The 19,884-nt window shown below is 40.9% G+C and overlaps 1 protein-coding gene across 5 annotated transcripts in view; it reads right to left on the minus strand.

The window, feature by feature from the left end:
- RAB3C (RAB3C, member RAS oncogene family) overlaps positions 1 to 19,884 on the minus strand; it is a 362,916-nt gene that overhangs the window by 37,867 nt on the left and 305,165 nt on the right. The window lies entirely within an intron of this gene.

The raw sequence follows: 19,884 nt of genomic DNA on the forward strand, positions 1-19,884 counted from the left end.
GTGCAAGTCTACCCTTCGGATACTCATTTGGGATCACATGAGTCAAAAATCAGGGGACCTGTGGTGGTGTACTGAGAATTCTTCTGGATTTGATGAGATTAATATTACTACTGCTGCTTCCTTCTCTTCTACTCCACATTCCACAGTACCTTTATAACTGGAATGAGTGGCCAACCATCCCAGTTTACCCAAGACGTTCCCAGTTTTAGCAGTGAAAGTCCTTTGTTCCAAGGAACCCTTTACTTCCAAGAAACCTGAGGTGGCTGGTCACTATTTACAGTCCATCACAGGAAAACCTCATTTTACCATGTTACAATCACAACTGAATTATCTTTAGCTAAGACAATTCGGTTAGGAAACATGGGGCCAGTTATATTAAAAAAAATTATAAGAATTAATATTCTCCTGCTTTACATTTTTCAGAGAAAAATGCCAGGTTTGTTAATATCACAATTACAATACAATGAGCTAGTGTTTTAAGTTACCATAAACAGGATAGCTAGAATTCAGAATAAGCTTCCAGTACGGATCATAAGGCTCATAACCAACTTTTGATTTCCATGCTTAGATGATAATTAGTTAATATTTACAGGTACTGTTTCAAACTCTTTACATATGTTAACTTAATCCTTAGAGTACTCAATGGATATACCATTATGATCTCCATTTTATAGTTGAGGCAAGTGAGGTATAGAGAGGTTAAAAAATTTGCTCAAGACAACTCAGCTAGTAAAGCGGTAAATCTGGAAATCAAACCCAAGCAGCATAGTTCTTAAACACACATCAGTACCACTCATTAAAAGTCTGAGAAGTTAAGTTCTAGTGTATTTGTTGTCATTTCAGAACAGAAGCTGAAAGGAAGCCATGTTCTTTAATCTTCCCTTTTTATTGGCCACGTTCTTATTTGATAACAATTCAGGATAGGTGGGAAAGACACATCACCCAGTGGGTGGTCAAGAGAGAGATCGAAAACCGAAAAAAAATGTTGAAAGTTTAATGAAGGGATTTGTACAGTGTCAAAAAGAGAAGCTTGGTATGTTCTTACTAGCAACTGTCAAATCCTTCAGAATTTTAAAATAGAAAATAGTGGTGAATGTTCTCAACTTGAAGAGAGAACGAAAGCCAATAGCTTTAAACTGTAGCAGGAGAGCTTTCAATGAGATGTCATCACTATTTCTCCCTTCCAAGAAGAAAGGAGAGAGCTAAGAGGCAGACAGGGTCTGATTTCAGAGTACTTCCCTGAACCAAGTACAAGTTTTCAAATGAGATTAAAATATCTGGTGAAAGATACCTTTGGTTCCATGTGAGCATCTCAAGGTGCAACATATTTTATCAGAAAAATCCAGGGATAGGACCTTTCTAATTCTGACACCTAAGTTAATAATATATTCCTCTAGCAACAGTGACATTGAACATGTATCTATAAACTGGGAAAATATAGGCAGACATTCAAAACCTAAACTTTTTCACTTACCGCATCTTATATAAGTGTGGAGTATATGAAAACTGGAGAATTAAGAGTAAATTAAGGTGTAACAAATATTTTATACCTGGACACATCTTAAATCTCAAGTGGTAACATAACTGTACAAAGAAATTTCAAAGGTTCTTTGAAAGGAACTCGAATCACATTTCCTTGGGTAATTTAAAAAAAGAAAAATGATCCCTTTGCTCGTACAGTTCTTGTTAGCCAATGCCTAGAAAGGGCCTAGGTTGAGAGCCCCTCTGTTAATGGGGAAAGTTCTTATCTTGGCACACAGCTAGAAATAAAATATGCAGAATGAGGTTAAGGAGAGCAGTCTTAGGAGAATGTCCTACTTGCATAAGGGGTGGGGGCTGGTGTCTAAATGGCATGGCCTGCTGAATTTACCAAGGATGAATGCTTGCCTGAAAAAATTTAGCCTGAGATAGGGGTGCACTTTTGTGAAGGTTAAAAAAAAAAAAACAAAACATGAGCTGATTTTTACTGTCTAACCAGGTTAAAGAAAAACAAAACCAAAAAACTTCCCTGGTGGCTCAGATAGTAAAAGTGTCTCCCTACAATGCAGGAGACCTGGGTTTGATCCCTGGGTTGGGAAGATCCCCTGGAGAAGGAAATGGCAACCCACTCCAGTATTCTTGCCTGAAAAAGCCCATGGACAGTCCATGGGGTCGCAAGAGTTGCACACAACTGAGTGACTTCACTACTTTCACTTGACCAAGTTAATGGAATGCTTGCTTTTCCCATTAAATATGTCTGTCTCTCAGTTCTGCTAACATAATAACTCATGGATGTCTTAGGATGACACAGTGATAGATTATACATCTATTCATACAGAATATTCCCTGTTTATATATAGTATATGTTTGTGTATAATTTGGGGAGGCCATGATTACATCAAACATACCTCTTTCCGTTTGTTCTTTTTTTTTTTTTTTAATTTTTAGTTTTTTATTTTTTACATTTTAAAATCTTTAATTCTTACATGCATTCCCAAACATGACGTTTGTTCTTATATAAAAAATACTTTACTGTAACTTCTGCAATGTCTTAAATTGAAAAGGAAATAATTTAATATGAACATTTTCTATAATTACCAAGGAATTCTACAGAACCATTATCTTAAAAGCTTAAAGAGCCATTGGAGACCACTTCTCTTTTTAATCAAGTAATAATTATGGTCTGGGCTATCTGTGCTGAGGTGAACAAAACATTAATTTGCCATCAGAGCTGGTTAATAGAGTAAGATTTGTTTTTGACTAGTTTGGACTTCCTGACAATGTCCACCATCAACAGGGTTCAGTTCAGTTCAGTTGCTTAGTGTCCAACTCTTTGCGACCGCATGGACTGCAGCATGCCAGGCCTCCCTGTCCATCACCACCTCCCGGAGCTCACTCAAACTCATGTCCATCGAGTCGGTCATGCCATCCAACCGTCTCATCCTCTGTCATCCCCTTCTTCTCCTGCCTTTAATCTTGCCCAGCATCAGGGTCTTTTCCAATGAGTCAGTTCGCATCAGGTGGCCAAAGTATTGGAGTTTCACCTTTAGCATCTGTCCTTCCAATGAACACCCAGGACTGATCTCCTTTAGGATGGACTGGTTGGATCTCCTTGCAGTCCAAGGGACTCTCAAGAGTCTTCTCCAACACCACAGTTCAAAAGCATCAATTCTTTGGCACTCAGCTTTCTTCACAGTCCAACTGTCACATCTATACACGACCCCTGGAAAAACCATAGCCTTGACTGGACGGACCTTTGTTGGCAAAGTAATGTCTCTGCTTTTTAATATGCTATCTAGATTGGTCATAACTTTCCTTCCAAGGAGCAAACATCTTTTAATTTCATGGCTGCAATCACCGTCTGCAGTGATTTTGGAGCCCAGAAAAATAGTCTGACACTGTTTCCCCATCTATTTCCCATGAAGTGATGGGACCAGATGCCATGATCTTCGTTTTCTGAATGTTGAGCTTTAAGCCAACTTTTTCACTCTCCTCTTTCACTTTCATCAAGAGGCTCTTTAGTTCCTCTTCACTTTCTGCCATAAGGGTGGTGTCATCTGCATATCTGAGGTTATTGATATTTCTCCCAGTAATCTTGATTCTAGCTTGTGCTTCTTCCAGCCCAGCATTTCTCATGATGTCCTCTGCATATAAGTTCAATAAGCAGGGTGACAATATACAGCCTTGACGTACTTTTTTTCCTATTTGGAACCAGTCTGTTGTTCCATGTCCAGTTCTAACTGTTGCTTTCTGACCTGCATACAGATTTCTCAAGAGGCAGGTCAGGTTGTCTGGTATTCCCATCTCTTTCAGAATTTTCCACAGTTTATTGTGATCCACACAGTCAAAGGCTTTGGCATAGTCAATAAAGCAGAAATAGATGTTTTTCTCGAACTGTCTTGCTTTTTCCATGATCCAGCGGAAGTTGGCAATTTGATCTTTGGTTCCTCTACCTTTCCTAAAACCAGCTTGAACGTCAGGAAGTTCACGGTTCATGTATTGCTGAAGCCTGGCTTGGAGAATTTTGAGCATTACTTTACTAGCGTGTGTGATGAGTGCAATTGTGCAGTAGTTTGAGTATTCTTTGGCATTGCCTTTCTTTGGGATTGGAAGAAAACTGACTTTTTCCAGTCCTGTGGCCACTGCTGAGTTTTCCAAATTTGCTGACATATTGAGTGCTGCACTTTCACAGCATCATCTTTCAGGATTTGAAATAGCTCAACTGGAATTCCATCACCCCCACTAGCTTTGTTCGTAGTGACGCTTTCTAAGGCCCACTTGACTTCACATTCCAGGATGTCTGGCTCTAGGTGAGTGATCACACCATCGTGATTATCTTGGTTGTGAAAATCTTTTTTGCATAGTTCTTCTGTGTATTCTTGCCACCTCTTCTTAATATCTTCTGCTTCTGTTAGGTCCATACCATTTCTGTCCTTTATCGAGCCCATCTTTGCATGAAATGTTCCCTTGGTATCTCTAATTTTCTTGAAGAGATCTCTAGTCTTTCCCATTCCGTTGTTTCCCTCTATTTCTTTGCATTGATCACTGAGGAAGGCTTTCTTATCTCTTCTTGCTATTCTTTGGAACTCTGGATTCAGATGCTTATATCTTTCTTTTACTCCTTTGCTTTTCGCTTCTCTTCTTTTCACAGCTATTTATAAGGCCTCCCTAGACAGCCATTTTGCTTTTTTGCATTTCTCTTCCACGGGGATGGTCTTGATCCCAGTCTCCTGTACAATGTCATGAACCTCCGTCCATAGTTCATCAGGCACTCAATCTGTCAGATGTAGTCCCTTAAATCTATTTCTCACTTCCACTGTATAATCATAAGGGATTTGATTTAGGTCATACCTGAATGGTCTGATGGTTTTCCCTACTTTCTTCAATTTAAGTCTGAATTTGACAATAAGGAGTTCATGATCTGAACCACAGTCAGCTCCCGGTCTTGCTTTTGCTCACTGCATGGAGCTTCTCCATCTTTGGCTGCAAAGAATATAAGCAATCTGATTTCAGTGTTGACCATCTGGTGATGTCCATGTATAGAGTCTTCTCTTGTGTTGTTGGAAGAGGGTGTTTGCTATGACCAGTGCATTCTCTTGGCAAAACTGTATTAATTTTTGCCCTGCTTCATTCTGTATTCCAAGGCCAAATTTGCCTGTTACTCCAGGTGTTTCTTGACTTCCTACTTTTGGGTGGTATCATCTGCATATCTGAGGTTACTGATATTTCTCCTGCAGCAATCTTGATTCTAGCTTGTGCTTCATCCAGCCCACAGGTTAGCTTTAGGCAAAATCCAATCACCAGCTACCGGGGATCAGAACCATACTGACTGATTCATAAACTACCACAAATCATAGAATCTAAGCAGCATGGATTATAAGATAAAATTATTTAATGAATGGCCCAGAACAAAAAAAAAGCAGCCAATGAAACTATGATATGATACTTTAATAATAGTCCTGCTAGACAAACTTGTCACTCACATTAGCTTCTTGTTACTTTCAAAAATTTTTTCATGTATTCTGAGGGATTTAGTAAGTTTTTCTATTTTAGTTGCTTTGTTCATGATACTTTGTTTATGAGATATGACCATCCTATGACTATCTCGACAATAAAGTTCAACCTACCCTTCTGCTTGTGGGTATCTTCCCTTAAGACCTGTAGAGCACTAGATTGTTGCTTTACAGGAAAACATGAAATGATAGTCATTACTCCAAAATGAGTTTTCACATTCCTAGTATAAAACTGATACCCCTTCTTTCATACACAATAACTTTCTACCCACGTCCTAATAATTCCACCTTTCAGTTGGCAATATACACAACTATGACCAAGTTAGCACATGTGTAGGTAGTGGAATCTGTTTCATATAGCATCAGCAATTATAATAAGCCATTAGTTATAAGACACATCCCAGTTTCAGATATGTTAAAATATGAATAGTTCTGCATCTTACATTCTGTACAACACTATTGTTTTCTCGGTATTTCCTTTATACATGAAGACCTAGGTTGAAATAAGAGCTTGCGTCATTCCTTTAGCTCAGGAAAACACGGAGATGAGAAAATATAAACCCCATGAGCTGAGAAAGCCCCAGAGCTGTATTTCATCTACAGAATAATATGAATTAAGATCAGAAGAATGTGGGGATGATAATCCAGTCCCCATGCCTTCCAACTCAGAATCCTAGCAGTTTATTCAGTTCATTTAAAAGAAAGCACTAATACCAAGTGGATATAGGTAAGTCATGCTATCTTCTTTAGCTTCAGCATCTTCATCTATAAAATGAGGCTACCACATTTTGCATTTACTTTCTGGGGCTGTTGTAAGACAAATGTGGTTGAGGTAGGATCATGCTCTACTTTGTAAGTTGCAAACATCTTTTTACAAATATAAAACACTGTTAGTCCCAGCTTGGGCAGCCAACTCTTTCTCTTTCTAAATCCACCTCAACTCATCCCTTGTAATTTCTATCATCTAAATAATAATTTGACTTTTCTTAATTGAAGAAAAGTTGTCTTGTCTTTCCTCGTCTCAAATCTTGTCTCCAGCTCGTATCTTGAGGCTGAGGTCCTAGACAAATGCATTTCTAACTGGGAGTAAATGGTCTTCTTTGGTGTGTCTATTAGGAGCATGACACATGTCTATTTAGTAAATTATTCTTTCATGTGACATTTCTGTGTATCTACTTTTTCAGTCATTTACTGTATTTTGCAAAATTTCTTATTTGGGAATGGGTTTCTATCACCTCATTAGGGACTGTCATATTTCCTTGTCTATTAGAGAGACCATTTTAAAGAAAGTGGCTGTCACAAAATAACACACATGTGAAAAGATGATTTATTTCTGAATCGCTGCTAAAGATCCTTTGGGGTTTACTGTTAATCTCAGCAAGATTAATGGACTCAAAAGCAATATGCTGGTCACCATGGTTACCCGACAAATGGCAATTAACTCAGACCTTACCAGTAACCAGATGATGGTTACTATTAAAAAAAAAATCTGTTATCTGTCTTTAAGTTAAAAACAAAACAATAACCCCTCTCTATATATTGTCTTATTTTTATATGTTTTCTCTGTAAATGTATATGTAAAGAAAGAGGATTTTTTTCCCTTTGTTTTATATTATCAGGCAGGGGGAGATGAGATTTTCATATTTCACACATAAATGACTGAATGCTGCACAGAATAAAATAATTTAGGAGAGTTATAAACAAAGAAACCAAATTCCTATAATATCTCTATTTCCTCTCCTTTGTTCTGCATATATAAATAATTTCCTATGAGTTCAATCTGTTTTCATAAAGAAGAGACTCTTATTAGTCATAATGTTCTGAAAAACAGTCCACAGAATGTGCCTCAGTAATCCAAAGAGCAGTTATCGTGTAGGGTCTGATCTGGGATATACATGGGGAAAATGCGGTATCAGAGAGAACGTGTTCAGCTCTCTCCTCGCAGTGAATCTCAGCCAGATCTTAACAGCAGCCCTGTCCTTCATTCTGGAAGCTCAAAGTTCCCCTCAGCATTCATTTCCCTTAATCGCTTCAACATTCAGGAGCTTCAGCCTTCCGCATCTCAGCAGACTTCAAATTGTTACGGAATTTCGCAATCTGCTACTGCTCATCACATAGTCCCTTCTGTTACATTCCCACTAACTTAATCACTTATTTATCCAATTATTCTCAACCTTGGAGAGCTGTTAAAAATTACTTCAACCTGGAACAATTAAATCAGAACCTTTTGGGACGTTGTCATAGGCATTTAAAAAAGAATCTCGCCAGGTGAGTTCTGTGTATGACTGTATGTCTCTCTCCCCCATACCTGGTTTAGTTTTTAAAATAATCTGTTTCTTTACTTCCCGTCTAATACCCAAAGTGTTTGCCCGTGGTTTACAGAGGTACATACAGCAATACAAGGTATATACAAAATAAACTTTAAAATGAGTAAGTGGCAGTAAGAAAACAAAAACAGGAGCATGATAAAGCTTAATGATTTATATATGCTGTAAAAGTTAAGAGGTAGTTTAAGAAGTTAAGACAGGCTTTGCATATGTACATTAACTCCTTTAATTAAGGAGTTATAAAATTAAATGCTAAAAAAGCACCTTCAAATAAATTTTCTCCAATATTAATATTTTTAGAATTCAAAGAAATGGGTTTATAGTTTTTGATAAGATTGCTATATTCTCATTAAATATTCTAACAAGACAAAAAGCTAAAGCAAAAATAAAAATTATCAGAAATCTCACTACCCCCAGATAACCACCACTAACATCTTGGTGAAAATCCTAGAGTAGACTGTAGTACTGAACTCACTGAGTCATGACCTCCTTCCTTGGAGGTGGGTCCTATTTCCCTGCACCTCCCTGGCTGTGGACTGGGCCAAGCACATTGCTTTGGTCGATGGAATATGAGGAGATTTGATGTGAGCCACTGGTGAGCAAGAGGCACAGAGGCCTTGTGAGTTTCATCAGCCCTCTTGTATTCTTACTCTTCATTGTGGCAGGAACCCATCCCAGGAAGAGGGCTGCTCTGCCAGCCTGTCACAGGAGGGAGAAGCCAGGAGCAGCCCAGCTGAGTTCCATAGAGATCAGCATATTTCAGCCAAACCTAGACGACCCCATCATTCCTTTCCATCTTTCACTCCCCACCCTCCTCCCAACTTTGATACAGGCTTATTAATTTCTTTGAATTTTTCAAACATGCTACAGTTTCCAACAAGTAGGAGCTATCACTATGGATGGCTCTAGGTTTTGCAAGGCCTAAAACTAATTAAAAATGTGAGGGTCCAGTTTAAGGGGGAAAAATGCAAATTAGAAATACAGATGGTCAGAATGACCATCTTTAAAAAGTCTGTAAATAGCAAATGCTAGAGGGTGTGGAGAAAAGGAAAACTGTTCATACTATTAGTGGGAATGTAAATTGATGCAGCCACTATGGATAATAGTATGGATATTCCTCAAAAAACTAAAAATAGACTTGCCATATGATCCAGCAATACCCAGACAAAACTGTAACTTGAAAAAATACATGCATCATTATGTTCACAGTAGCACTATTTACAATAGCCAAGGCATGGAAACTCCTAAATGTCCACTGTCAGATGAATGGATGAAATGGAATACTACTCAGCCATAAAAGGAACAAAATAATGCCATTTGCAGCAACATGGATGGACCAAGAGATTATCATACTAAGAGAAGTAAGCCAGAAAGAGAAAGACAAATACCTTATGATATTTTTATGTAGAATCTAAAATGTTACACAAATGACATTATTTATGAAACAGAAACGGACCCACAGATATAGAGAACAGACTTACGGTTGCCAAGGGGGAGTGCGGTGGGGAAGGGAAGGACTGGGACTTTGGGATTAGCAGATACAAACTATTACATGTAGAGTGGATAGATAGCAGGTCTTACTGTGGAGCACATGGAACTGTATTCAATATTCTGTGAACATGGGTAAGCCATAGTGGAAAAGAAAAAGCAAGAATTACAGATTTAGGTACAGGGCAATCTGTAGCAGATGCTGTTGGCGCTCTGCCCATAGCCCCCAGGCCTTGCCACTTCTTTGCTTGCTAGCTCACTTCCAACTGCCAGTGTCTGCAGCTCTTTGCTTTAAAATCTCTGAAGCAAGGGAAGACCGCTCTGCCCATCAGGGAAAGTCAGATGCAACAGAGAGAGAGCATGCCCCAGGAGCAGACCTCAGCCAGCGACAGACAGGAACTGGTGTCTACCTAGTGCCCGTCCCTTGCTCCTCAAGCTGCTGCCGCACCGATTCCCAGATTTTCAAGCATATTGGTAGAAACGCCATTTTCTGGTGGCCTTCCCATCCCCAGCTCACTTTCCCACTAAGAAAGTACAGTTTCTTACACTTTCTGAGTAGGAAAACTACTTGTATACAAATTCCCCTCTCCGAGTCTGCTTCGAGAGGAACCCCAACTAAGATGCTTGGAAGGGGCTTGTCCAGGTAAGGGGCCAAAGCTTCTGGCAAGGCTGGCAGTACTGGCTTGAAAGCGCTGATTATGAAATATCGAGAACCTCTGACAATGAGTATGATGGATGCATTTATACCATGGAAACTGGTGAATTAAATCAGAAGTTTTTCTTAGTGTTTGCTTTTATTTTTTTCAAAGAATCTGTTTACTGGCACACCATAGAATTTAAGCTTCCTTATTTTTGCAAGAAATCCACCAGTTGCTATCACACGTGCCACTGTCTAAAACACATTTAGAGCCACTGTGTCAGGCTCTGTCGTCCTCTTCCATCTTGTCTCAGCACACAGCTTCCCCTGGATTAGGCGCCCATCACATGGGGACCGCACACCCTGTTTCTCACTCACTAGGACCTTCTGCTTGTCTGTATCCCTCCTAGACCACAACGGGCAGGGCCCCTGACTGTTCTGTTCACCACTGAGCATTCAGGAAAATGTGTGGCACATAGAGAGGTCTCAGACAGTAACTGTAAATCCATGGTCAAATGAATGAGTGAATGACAGACCGAATGTGGCAAAAACGCCTAAGAAATCCGGTAAGTTCAGAATATCAGCACAGATTAGAAACAGCACAGGAGGAGAATCACCACTCTGTGTGATGCCAGTGGCCCCGCCCCCCATCCCTTCCAGGACCCAGTGCTGGCAGAGTTCTTCCGCGGTCTGTGCCGTCCTGACTGTGGAAGGGAAAGCAAGTGTCGGCCCCTCCACAGTCATCTGGCGATAGTCATTCATTCCAGCCTGCAGAAATCATGGTGTCCTTTCTGCTCTAGCACCGAGAGTCAGGATGAGGATGCTCAGGGAGTAACTTAGCACTTCAGCACCATGGAGTGGTTGCCTTGTTGGGCCCTTGTCCAGCTCCTTCATTTGACAGATGACAAGGCTGAGACTCGAGATGTGGAGTGGCATCCTAACGGATATGAAGCAGTTACGAGGGGGCTGATGAGAGTCTGCATGCTGAGACTCTCCATGCCTCCTCTTCTACAACATGCTGTCCGCTTCCACAGGGAAAAGCAGTGACTGCATTCTACTGATTAGGAAGAGGCTCATAGGCTAAACACTTGATTGCTTTTAAAAAGAAGAAATAATACGTCTCCTAAGGAACCAAAATACTTCAAAGGAGTATATCATATGTTACCATTCCTATGTGGACTGTAATTTTAAAAAAAATGATACAAATGAACTTATTTCAAAACAGAAATAGACACACGGATATAGAAAGAAAACTATGGGTGCCAAAGGCAAATTGCGGATGTGAGGGATGAATCAGGAATTTGGGATTAACATACACATGCTATTATATATACAATAGGTAACCAACCAGGACCTACTATACAGCACAGCAAACTCAACTCAATATTCTGTAATAACCTATATGAGGGGAAAAGTCTGAAAAGGAATGAATATATGTATAACTGAATCACTTTCCTGTACACTTCAAACTAAGAACATTGTAAATCAGCTATACTATAATTAAAAAAATAAGTTTCAGACACAACAAACACATACACACAAGCGCATTCCAACCTTTTTTCCTGGTACATATAAAAACAATAACATTTGTATGAAACAGTAGGGGAATATGGAGAATATAAGACTTGGCAAAACATCCCTTACAGGTTCTCTATGCCTAATAATTATAAGATAAATGAAATCACAGAATAGAGGAATATATTAAACAAATAAAAGGTTAACCACGACAACTTATCAACTGATGGAAGGACGGCATGTGTTTGGAATGATTAGCAACCTGTAATTGAGAATAGGAATCACCATGGTGACTGCAATAGATACTCAAGCATCCTGATGGGTTATTAGGTTTAGTGACCACAGGAATCAGCAGGAGACCCAAGGGAGGGCCATCAGCAGTGAGAAACATTCCCAGTTGTGTAAGTCAGACTAAATGCCTTAAATGTTGCCTTAAATTAGCAAGTAACACCCTCTGTGATGGGGAAGACCCTGGCCCTCGCTATCCCACAAGTGAAGTACTGGCCACTCTGGTGGTATAATAAAAAATAAATGATACAAATAATATTCAAACATAAAACAATTCATTAATATAACCATATCAGGCAGTGTGCTAAATGTTTCACATTTGTTATTTAATACTTATAACACTGCAAGGCAGATGGTATTTTTTTTCTCATTTTGCAGATGAAGAAATTGTAAAATGAACACTTATTGAGGCTAAGTTACCAAAACCCTCAGCTAATATAACACAATTGAACAGCAAACCTTTTCCACTGGAGCAGGAGCTCAAAGTCTTGGGCTCTCTTTTTGTACTTAATTCAGAGAACCAAGAACTAATCTCTCAGCTTTCCAGAATCTCTGCTGAGAGGGCAGAACAAAGCCTACCAATGCTTTCTCTAGATTTTCAAGAAGACCAATGAGAAAATGTCCTGAAGGAGTCTTGAAAACCACAGAGTGCTTTATCAATGGAAGGTATAATTATCACCAGCAAAAAAGTACTTACTATCTACATGGCATTGATGTGTTATCTTAAACTCTTTCTTGAAACAAGCCTCATTGTAATTTTCTTTGCTGTTTTGTAACCTTTTAAAAAGTTAAAATGGGAGACACTATCAGGCATTACGTGAGATGCTGAGGACACAGCAATAAAGACAGACCTGGGCTCTGCTCTCAGGAAGCTGTGGTGTGACCCCACACTGTGATCTTGCAAATATTCTCCAGTTACACGTATTTACTCAACAACTACTGTACACAAGGCACTAGTGTCTACAACACAGGGTGTCGCTTTTTGAACCTTAGCACGCATCAGAGTCACCTGGAAGGTTTGCAACCAACTTCTGAGTTCTACCAGGTTCTGAGGCAGGACCTGAGACTCTGCATTTCTAACCAGCACTTGGGTGGCACTGATTCTGGTGTTTTCTGACCACACTTTGAGCAGCACTGCAGTGAGAGAGAGAAAGAAGTAGGACTTGGTCACTGTCCTCAGGCTGCTACGTTCACTAGAGAGAAAAGTCTGGTTTGAAAAGTTAATGATCAAACGGGCGGGGTGAGTGGGGGCCCTTCCAGTGGGAAGTTTCTGGAGATTGTTCCAGCAGCATGCCAGATGATGGAATGGGGAGGCAGGGGGCAGGTGCAGGATAAGAGTGAGCACATGGGCCCTTTCAAGGATTATCATGGACCTTTAAGTATTCCTAAGATGTAATCTCCATGTCCGAGAAATCCCTAGACTGAGGCAGAGAATCATGGTACTAGAATGGGCTTGGGTCTCTGGGATGAAGAGCTGGAGGAGGCTTTCAGAGGGGCCTGAGGAGCTAAGGCAGGAGGTGGTTCCCTTGTGGGCAGTGGTGGTGGGGAGGCATGGGGCAGTGAGGGGAGGGTGGTCTGCGGATTGGCCCTTGGACTTGACATCAGCAGTTCACTCATGAGTTCAGTTCAGACTACCCTACTGTCCATGAGAGATGGCAGGGGGTGTGGGGAAGGGCCATCCCAGAGAGCTTCCTGTCCTGGAGTGAGGAGGAAAAGAAAACGATAGAACTGAACAAAGAGCATCCACAAGGCCAAGGAATGGACTTAACTGGGGGTTTTGTTCCCCTCCCCAGGCCTTCCCTGCTCCTGCTCAGTCATGTCTGACTCTTTGTGACCCCATGGACTGTAGCCTGTAAGGTTCCTCTGTCGTGGGATTCTCCAGGCAAGAATACTGGAGTGGGTTGCCTTTTTTCTCCTCCAGGGGATCTTCCCAACCCAGGGATTGAACCCATGTCTCCTTTGTCTCCTGCACTGCAGGAAAATCCTTTACCCACTGAGCCATCCGGGAAGCCTAGGCCTTGGGTTCTTGTAAAACAGAAAGCCAGGAACTGTCTACTTTGTTGAACCCATCTACCTTTTACTCTCTCCCATTCAACACTTCTGAAGCATTGTTCTATTGTTTGCCATAAAAATCACTATAAAATCACCTCTCTTTTTCTTTCTCACTTTTGAAATGACAGTGTTTTTCAGATGAACCAGAGCAAGGAGGTTTTACCATTGGTGAGAACTGTGGCCTCAGGAAACCAGAAAATATGAAAAGGCCAAGCCCCGCAGTCATCATCTGCCCTGGGCTGCAGGGAGTAATTGCTATTGAGTCTTTCAGATGCCACTTCAAACAAGGCAGAGTCCAGCTGCAGGCTGTGCCTACGAATCACAGCCCTTCTCTAGCAAAAGGCATTCTGGCATAGAGAACAGTCAAGTGGTGTAGTTCACAGAACCTGTGCTCAGCTCAGATGTAGTCCCTGGTCTCATTGTGCCTTTGTAGGATCAGAATAATCCATGTCCACATAGCCCTTGGAGGCATTAGTTTCATGGGGGCAAATTCTAGAAGTAAACCATCCAGGCAAGTGAGAAGGACAAGCTCAACTGATGTGTAACAGCAATATATCAACTAAAAGAAGATCCGGCGCGTGCATAGTAGCCTCTGTTCCTGAACGAGACATCTGCCCGTGACTCTTGCTTTAGAGGAAATTGCCCAGTATCACCAGATTTCTGGAGAAGAACTTGTTAGGCAGTAATCATCACATCTCAAATGCAAACCAAACAACAAATTAATACACAGAGAGGAAGTACAACAAAGAGGACCTTTGTACCAACAGAAGCACTTTATTTTTCTTCTCCAGTGCATTCCGTGGACAGAGGAGCCTGGTGGGCTACAGTCCACAGGGTCACAGAGTCAGATACAACTTAGCGACTCAACGACAAACTTTCCAGATGCATCAGTCATTTGCCTGTTTGTTCTCTGCTCTGTTTCTCGCCCTTCCTGTGCTGTGTTCTGCATGCTGCCCCCATGAAACCCTTGAGTTTCCAATGGGCGATGTGGACAGGGGACTGGAGAGGGAGGAGGGCAGAGCTCAGGCTCCGCATCTTCTCTCTGAACAGCCTTATTAAAAGGGGTGGGGGCTCTATGGCGAGTTCTAGCTCTTGGTAGGCGGTGCCCCCAGTTTGTGGGCTTTAGAAACACCCCCCTCAAAACCCAGTGGCTGACAATCTCTGCATAGCCTCATTGCCCCTAGTTACCTAGGATTAGATTTTCCCTATTGACTGACATGGCCAACATCTGTTTTCTGGGCTGGATTCTCACTGACACACTATGTTAATATTTAATAGTTTTTCATTCAGGAAACCAAACAGGAAACTATTTTGTAGCTCAAAAGTCTGCTGCTGCTGCCGCTAAGTCGCTTCAGTCGTGTCCGACTCTGTGCGACCCCATAGATGGCAGCCCACCAGGCTCCACCGTCCCTGGGATTCTCCAGGCAAGAACACTGGAGTGGGTTGCCATTTCTTTCTCCAATGCATGAAAGTGAAAAGTGAAAGTGAAGTTGCTCAGTCGTGTCCGACTCTTAGCGACCCCATGGACTGCAGCCCACCAGGCTCCTCCGTCCATGGGATTTTTCCCTAGGCTACTTTATTTCTCCAACTATTGTGGAGGCTTCCTTCCACACACACTTCGGAAAGGAAGAACAGAAAACAATAAAGTATAAACGAGGTTCTCCCATCACAATTGATCAACTCCTGAAAGATCAAACTGGGCTTAATGGATATGCGCTGTCAGTTGTGAGAATCCTGAAGGCTCCATGCTAGGTTTCAGTGACTATGCAGTGGCCTTGATCCAGTAAAAGAGAAGAGAAAAATAAAATTATCTCTAAGAAGAAATAATAGTTAATGTAGAAAAGTACAGGCTACATATATGTTAAAAAAAAAAACACCATTTAGTCAAAATTCTAAAACCCTGGTGTTCACTGAGCTATTTGGAATAACTTTGGCTGGCTTCTGGGTAAAAAATGTAAAATAAAAAAAACATGATATGGTATATCTTGAGAATCTGACATCCCAGTGCACAGAGGAAAGCTGCCGAAAGAAAAAATATTCTTTCCTGACTCCATAGGAGGAAAAAAACAAGGAAAAAAAAAAAACAACAAGCTGAAAGGTGAAATTAAAGACAAGAAAATTGGATCTTTGTCTCAGGAAATAAAGCTAACACTTTAACTCAGTTGACTGAAGTATGCCTCTCCTCTCTCCTCATTATTTTAGGTTGATCTGATAAGTAAACCCATGAGGCAAATTTTATGCTGATAGGTGGTAAAGTGAGTGGCCAGAAAGTTCTTTTTGAGTTTTAATTTGACTTGTAATGCAATTAACCAATTTACAGTGAAATGAATAATGAAATTACTTTGAAGAGCTTCTACTCACATTTAATTTGTATTTGATTCAGACTTAAACCTAATGTTTTAAAAAGCATGTTGCTCACTGAATTATGTTTTGCTTTATGGTGGACTTTCTATTTGTTCACACTTGTGGTCCGCTTTTATTTGGACTATGAAGATGTTTTAAAATATCATAGCCATATGCTAGCCATAATCATAGAGGATAATAGAATTTCCTTTAGAATCAGCAATATCATCAATTCTTCTGCTTTCTGGACTCAGCATCCCAGCAGTCAGGTTCATAAAAATTCTATCTGCAAGAGCAAACATCTGCAATTCCAGGTACCATATTTAGTGGTCATGACTTGCCTCCATCCTTCATGCACTTGCTTTTCTATGAGAAGATAATGTTGCCAAGTTCTCTAGCAAAAGGCATCCTGGTGTAAAGAATAGTAAGGGCAAAAGCCTAGCAAAATGAAAGCATGTGGTGTGCTGCTGTGCTGTGCTAAGTCACTTCAGTCGTGTCTGACTTTCTGCGACCCCACGGACTGTAGCCCGCCAGGCTCCTCTGTCCATGGGATTCTCCAGGCAAGAATACTGGAGTGGGTTGCCATGCCCTCCTCCAGGGGATCTTCCCAACCCAGGGACTGAACCCTTATCTCTTATGTCTCGGCATTGGCAAGTGGGTTCTTTACCACTAGTGCCAAATGGAAGCCCCATGTGATGTGCCTAGGGAATATTAATAACTCAGTGTCACTGGAACATGGTGTATGAATGGAAGGGAATATTAAGTTCTACTGGGTGGAATGATTTTGGTTGCATTGGAAACTATTTAACTTGAACCCCAAATTATTTCTTTTCAGATAAGAAAAGAACGATATCCCTTGAGAACTATGTCTCTTCCTGAAAAAGGAATCTGACTTTAAAATATCACTGAAGACTTTGTGCCTGAAGTGTCCTTAGAGGCAGAACCTTGATAAAAGGAAGAGAAGTTTCTAGTTTTGGAAGATCTTTTCATCAGAAAAAAAAGCTTAGGAGAAAGACAAATTTAAACGTTAGAAATACTGAATTGGCCAAAAAGTTCATCCAAGTTTTTGAGTAATGGCTTATAGAAAAACCAGAACAAACTTTTTGGCCTACCCAATATATGACCCTTGAATCTTAGCATTTTTCAAAATTAGTGATGGAGATGAGCAATATAAGAATCCCAGACACTATAGAAAACTCCCCCAATTCATATTTGCCCCAAACTGAATTGAAATTTGAAAGTGAGTGCCAAGTACGTGGCTGTGAGCTTTCTAGGAGGAGACAGGTCACTAGCAGAGGCTTTGCTTCTCAACTGCAGGACCATCCAGACAAACCTTCTGGCCTGACGTGCTGCCTTCCAAAGCCTATCATGTCAGAGAAAGCGAGAAGCAGAACACATCTGGTAGATTCATGGTCCTGTTACCCAGGAAAATTTGAGATAAAAATCAAAGTAATCCTTCTAAAAGTGTCTTCTCTAACAGCAAGTACTTTATTTTCCCATTCTGCATGAAGCAAGGTGCATGAAGCAAGGTGATGACATCACTACTAGGCCCTTCTGCTTAGTTGGCAGATGCTATTAATACTATTTGGATCTTGCTAAGTTATCTATGTATCTGTAATTCCTTTGTCTCTGTTGCTGCCTATTCACCCCACCACCCACCACCCACTGAAGTGGTTAATTTCTTCCCAGTGAATCCACTGAGATGAAAGCCTTGGTTTGAATGGACATGAGCCAAAGGTATTCTGGCCACTCTCTCCCACACAAGCAGTGGTTTGCCATCCAATGAGTCTAACAGTGCTTCTTGACTGGGGGTGATTTTGTCCCCTCAGTGATGTTCAGCATCGTCTGGCCACATTCTTTTATTGTCATGCCTGGAGGAAGGAAGTTCTACTGGCATCCAGTGAACAGAGGCCAGAGACATTGCTAAATACCCTGCAGTGCACAGGACACCAGCCCCTTCTCTAACAGAATTACCTGGCCCAAACTGTCAACAGTGTCGTGGTGGAGAAACCCTGCTTTAATCGTCCAAGTGATCTACATTCCTAAATAATCACTTACCTAGGGAACTTGTGTTTTATGAAGTCAGAGTCAAGTCAAATGGATTCAACCTATTAATATTTAGGTTGCTTTGAAGAAGCACAAGCAAGCAACACCTGGATGCTTATAGCTCTTGCTTTATTGGAAAAGTGGGGGAAAAAAAAACAGAATAGTAGAATGAGTCTTTTTCATTTTCAGCATATCCTAGCCCTCTGTTTTCATGGGACCACAAGATTCTGTGACTAGTTAGAATAGATTTAAGCTTTCAGTCTCCTTCCTATGGTTGACCAGAGTTTTCCGTATCCTTTCATCACTAAACATATCCAAGACAATCAGATTTACACTTAAATCTTTTCATCCTCTTCCTCCTCTAAAACCAAGGCAATGGTTGCCTGTGTTTTCTTTCTACAATCACAGTAGCTAGAATTTATTGAGCAGTTACAATGTGCTGGGAGTTTTTAAGAGGATTTTACATATTCCATCTCATTTAATAACTAAAACAACCCCATGAGATGGGACTGATGTTATCCCCATTTTACAGATGAGTAAAATGAGGCAGAAGGATTTGCAGGTTGTTGCCTAGAACTGCATAGCTAGTAAATGGAGGTGTGGGGAAACAAACCTAGGGGGTTAGGCTCCAGACTTGGCATCCTTCACTTCTAGGCTGACATTTGGTGCAGAAGATTAGGTATTTCCTCTCTCTCCCCAGATATATTTTCCTTCTTCCCATTATACTATTTGTTAGTTATGGATTCATAACTAACCTCCACCTCCACCCTCACCATACCCTCTTCCACGTTCTCGCGTGGTAGAATCGTTCTAGGGGGTGATGGGCTTTGCAGCACTCTGTGTCTGCCCTCCACACCTTTGCCTATCCAGGCTGAACACACAATATCTTTCTAGGAATATTTCTTGCTACTTCTCTGTTCTCATGAGTTACCCACACTTCTTCAAACAAACCCAACTCATCATCTAAGCACATTTTTCTACATTCTCTGCCTAGAATCATCCACCTGCCTTGCAGGAGACCCCAGTTTGATTCCTGGGTTCGGAAGATCTGCTGGAGAAGGGATAGGCTACCCTCTCCAGTATACTTGGACTTCCCTGGTGACTCAGCTGGTAAAGAATCTGCCTGCAATGTGAGAAACCTGGGTTCAGTCCCTGGGTTGGGAAGACCCCCTGGAGAATGGAAAGGCTACCCACTGCAGTATTCTGCCCTGGAGAATTCCATGGACAGAGGAGGCTGGTGGGCTACAGTCCATAGGGTCTCAAAGAGTAGAACATGACCGAGCAACTTTCACTGCCTAGAATACCATCTCTTTCCTTTCAACATACTCAAAGTCTGTCCATTTTCCAACTCCAGGATAAATTCTACCTTCAAGCTATTTTTCCTATTTTCTTGGTCATTATAGTACTTGCTATTTATACTTCTCATTTGGCTCTTAATTCCATATGGTATTATTTTTGTTGCTGTAAAAGCATTATACATGAGTATTTATCTTCTGAATTATGGGGCAGGATTCTTGAAAACAGAACTATAGACTGCTTTGTATTCTCCAATGTATGGAACAGTGCCTAATATATACTTAGTAAATGATTAAATCAGTGATTGCCATTTGGAGAAAATGGACCACTCTAGTTCTTAAACTGAATCTCAATATCTAGATAAATCCTAAACAAATTAAAGCATGCCTTTGTGACTTCT

Source organism: Ovis canadensis, chromosome 16 (assembly GCF_042477335.2).
Source record: "Ovis canadensis isolate MfBH-ARS-UI-01 breed Bighorn chromosome 16, ARS-UI_OviCan_v2, whole genome shotgun sequence".
Classification (NCBI taxonomy): domain Eukaryota; kingdom Metazoa; phylum Chordata; class Mammalia; order Artiodactyla; family Bovidae; genus Ovis; species Ovis canadensis.